Genomic DNA, 4409 nt, shown 5'->3' on the forward strand with positions numbered 1-4409 from the left:
CTTTCCCTAACCCTAATGAAAGCATTCTACTTCAGTGGGTGCCAGAACTCTTCTTGTCAGGATAATATGTAATATACAGTAACTGAGGTTTACTGATTCCCTCTGAAAGTGTGTATACAGAACTTGTCACAATATGTGGTAATAATCTGAGAGTGAACATGCTTGGGTAATAGCTGCTTTAATGGGTGGTCCCTTTTAAGCTAAGAGGGCTCTGTGGGCAACTTCCCAGGTGCTGTAGCACTCTTGCTCTTTGTTTTCTCATAAAAAGAAGCAGAGCGTAACCACATCTGTCTCCAAGATCATTGTGTCTACCTGTTCTAGCATGCATAGTTTCATTTTCTTAAGGTTTCTCCTTAGAGATGGGACTCTGCAGAGACCTTTGGCCAGGCCTTCAGTTATTAGGAAAAAAGCAAATTGTGAGATACATTTGTAAAGCAGTTTGGTCTATATTTCATCACTGGACTACAGTTCAGCTGCCTTTCTTGAGCAGGAAGACTGATGGTATATAGAAACAAATATTAAAAAACTGCCTTCCATACTGCTTGTTTGGGGCAGGTGTATACTGGCTCTCATTACAGCAGAAATGCTCAAGGAGTTTGGAATAATATTCTCCTAAAATATCCTGGAAATGCTGATGGAAGCAGAATACAACATAATATATAGATACTAGAAAGCAGACTTACTTTTTCCTCTGAATAGAGTTTGAAACTAAAGCAGAATTTCTATCCTATCCAGCATGGATTTGAACAGCTGTTACATGGTCATGTACAAGGGCCAGTTTTTCAAAACCCTTGGTTCAGAAGTTGGTAAAATCTAGTATAATTTTGGGCAGAGGTGGGCAAAATATGGCCCATGGACTGGGTCTGGCCTGCCAAGCCATTCTATCTGGCCCTTAGGGCTCCTCTAAAATTTAGACAATTATTCCACACAGGTGGCTGCTCATCTGAAAGCTGCTGAGGCACCAGCAGCAGGAGGTGCTGGCTACAGCAGCGAGCAACTCAAACTCTGGGTGCTACGTGACCAACCCAACCCCAACCTAAGTGTCTGACACACTAGCGTGCCACTGGGCCAGGCCAGGGTGACTCTGTGCCGCACCGTGTGAATCCCAACCATGGAGCAGGAACCACATGCTGCCAGGCTGGGCTTGTTCCATGTCACACTGCATGGGTCCTGGCATTGCAGCCAGGAACTGTGTGCTGCAGCTGGGACAGGATGGGTAGGGCTGGCTCCGTGCTGTGCCATGTTGCTCTGTGCCATGCATGAGGGTGGTAGGAGTATGGAGCTTTGGTGGGCTGGGTGTGGGTGTGAGGGAGGGTTGGGGGCTGCGAGAGCCCCCCACAAACTCCCTTCCCCTCCCATGGCACAGTCCCTGCTGCTGGCAACTAGGGCTGTGTGAAACACCAGTGTTTTGTTTTGACATCTGTTCACTGTTTCGAAGGGACAGTGTTTCATTTTGTCATTTCATTTCATTTCGAAGCACTGTCCTGCTTCGTTTTGTTGAAACCGTTTCACTGTTTTGACGTTTCGCCTGTAGGCTATAATGGGGAATCATGAAAATGCCTATACCTTTGTCATTTCTTGCCTGATTCAGATGAAAATTGCAGAGATGGTAACCCCTTCTGAGGGCATGAAGCCTGCCGAGTTTCAAGGAGATGGGTATAGAGGCTTCTCAGAAACTTCACCTCAAACTGCAAAAAGCAAAACTTGTGACACTTGCAGGCAGCGGCAGCCTCCTGTCATCTGGCGTGCAGAAGGGCTGCGGGGCAGTGCCGGATTCCTCCCAGGGGTGCGGGCCCCCAGATCTGCGCCAGATGTCAAGCAGCTGGGACTGGTGCCAGGCACAGCCTGCACCCAGCTCTGGGGAAGACTGATGCTGCTGCTGGCCCCAGGCAGCAACAGCAGCCTCCTGTCACCCAGCCTGGTGGCAGGAGACAGGGGAGAATGAGGGCTGTGCTCCGACCGGCTCCACAGCCCCATGGAGCTCAACCTGGCAGTGGGAGGCAGAGAGCATCCCTGGCTCTGCCCACTTCCTGACACTGGGATGAGCTCCACGGGGCTGTGGAGCTGCTTGGAGTGCAGCGCTGGCTCTTCCCCTGCCTCCTGCCGCCGGGCTGCTTCAAATCTCGAAGCATTTTAAAACTCAGCAAAATTTCGCATGGCCCTACAGGCAGCAGCAATGGGCAAGGCCCTTGGGGCACTCATGGTGCTGCCTGCCCAGCAGCATGCAGCTCCAGCCAGCACTGCACATGGCAGCAAGGAGTGCTGACTAGTCAGCATGCCTCTATTGCATGGGGCTCCATGTGGCGCACACAGAGCCCCCAGCACTTGCATGCTACTGGGGAAAGCCCTGCATGATAGAGCCAGCTGCTTTCCCCACCCCGTGCAGCTGCTGGAGCTCCACTGGAAGTGGCAGGGAGCCTTGCCCCCTGCTTCCACGGTGGCAGGGAGCAAGGAGGGCAGCCGGCTCCATCCCACAGGGCTTCCCCCAGTGGTGCGAGAGTGCCAGGGACTGCATTTGTGCAGTGGGGAGCCCTGCACGATAGAAGCAGGATGGACAGGCTGTGCTCCTTGGCACCATGTGCAGCGGTGGCTGAAGCGGCGCACCACCAGGTAGCAGTGCCTATGTGGACCATGAATGCCCCAAGAGCTCGCTGCCACCTGCTGCTGCTGCTATTGCCAGCAGCAGTGGCTGTGCACCCACCCCACAAACCCCACACATGCACACCCTGCAACATATTCTATGCCCCCCCCCAAACCACACAGGTGCATATGTGTGCACACACACCCCCACCCAACAGTACACACACCACTACCCCCAACCACACCCCACACACTCCCCCATGCACAAAATACAAAAGTAAGACTTTATTTTTTATCTATTATGCAGTCATCTCCAGGGGAAGGATTTGCAGTGGCAAAGGTCAGGGGTTAGGGCTGGGACTTTCAGTCCCAAGATGGTGACCAGGGGGCAGGTCTACCCTTGCAGCCCTTGACAGCACATCAGAACTCATGAAGTGGCCCTCCAGCCTAAATAATACCACCCCCCCCTCACTGTAGGAGCTTAACAGTGTGGGCATTTCAGGGTGGGTTCTATTATTCTGCCATGCTTTGTGCTGGGCCAACGGCCACTTTAACTCCATTTTTTCTAGGTGGTGTCTAGGGCCAGGTACAGATACTGCACTTCTACTGGTATAAGTGATTGGAAACCAGCCTGTACACGTAACGGAACAGACATTTGGCACACAAAACCGGCCTATACGTGTAACGGAACAGAAGTTCAGCTTACCATAGACTGGTTTAAAAAGGGTGGAACCCAGCCTAAGATTTGCCCCCTGTGCAAATACACACCCCAAAGGGCAAATGTGTTTTGTTCACTACTGATCTCAACTATGCCACTTACAGAAAACTGTGCAACTTGCATTGATTCTGCCTTGGGCTTTTTGAGTTTCTTGTAGTTACCCTAGAAGTCTGACTGTTTAAGTGAGTCTTGCCATCACCTGAGGTGGTGGGTGCTGTAGAGATTCTCTGTAAAACAAAATAAAAGCCAGCTTGGGTAAAGTAAACTTGTTTAATCACACGCATTGCTAGAGGAGTAACAAACTAGTCATTTTGATTATGCAGAAGGTGAAATGAGTCATCTACTGCCAATTAAGTAAGAATGAAGATTCCTCAGGGCAAAATAATTATCTGCTCTATTTATTACCTGCAGTAACTGCTTTTATAATTGAAAAAACATTAGAAATTATTTTAAGAGTTTTTAATTAGGTAGCAATCATTAATGCATCTTTGTTCTAGTTAACTCAGAATTTGAGTTAGCAGGGACAAAAAAGAGGCCAGCATGGGTAAGTGTGTCCTCCTTGCCTTTTATTTTTTATATGAAAAATCATTATGAAAGCTACTATAGGAATGAATCCTGGTCAGGCAGTGAAATGAAAATGCTCTCTATAGAGAGTTTCTGCTGCATTTGCAAAAAAAGATAACATGGGAACAGACTACTGGCTCAGAGTACAAAAACCAGTCTCTAACGGTAGCAATACTAGTTGCTTCCCTGGAAGGTGTAAGACGCACTGCAATTAGCTTTTGTGTAACTTTCCCCACAGGAAAATGTCCTTCTAACTCTAAGGTACATGGTAAAAAAGATGAGGCACAGATGAGAGAATGGGCCTGTGGTTAGGGCCATTCTAATCCTGCCTCCATAGTAGGTTTCCTGTTATTGGGCAGGTTACCAAAATCAACACTTTCAGGTAGCTATTCTGTGCCTTCATTGTCTTATCAATTTGATACCCAGGGCTTAATTATCAGAAATACTGGATGCTCATGAATGTAACAAAAGTCATTGACAATGGTGCCTCTTTGGCACGTCTGAAAAATCAACTGCAGTACCCAAGCACTGAGGCACCCAAAATCGG

Source organism: Alligator sinensis, unplaced genomic scaffold (genome assembly GCF_000455745.1).
Source record: "Alligator sinensis unplaced genomic scaffold, ASM45574v1 scaffold1003_1, whole genome shotgun sequence".
NCBI lineage: Eukaryota > Metazoa > Chordata > Crocodylia > Alligatoridae > Alligator > Alligator sinensis.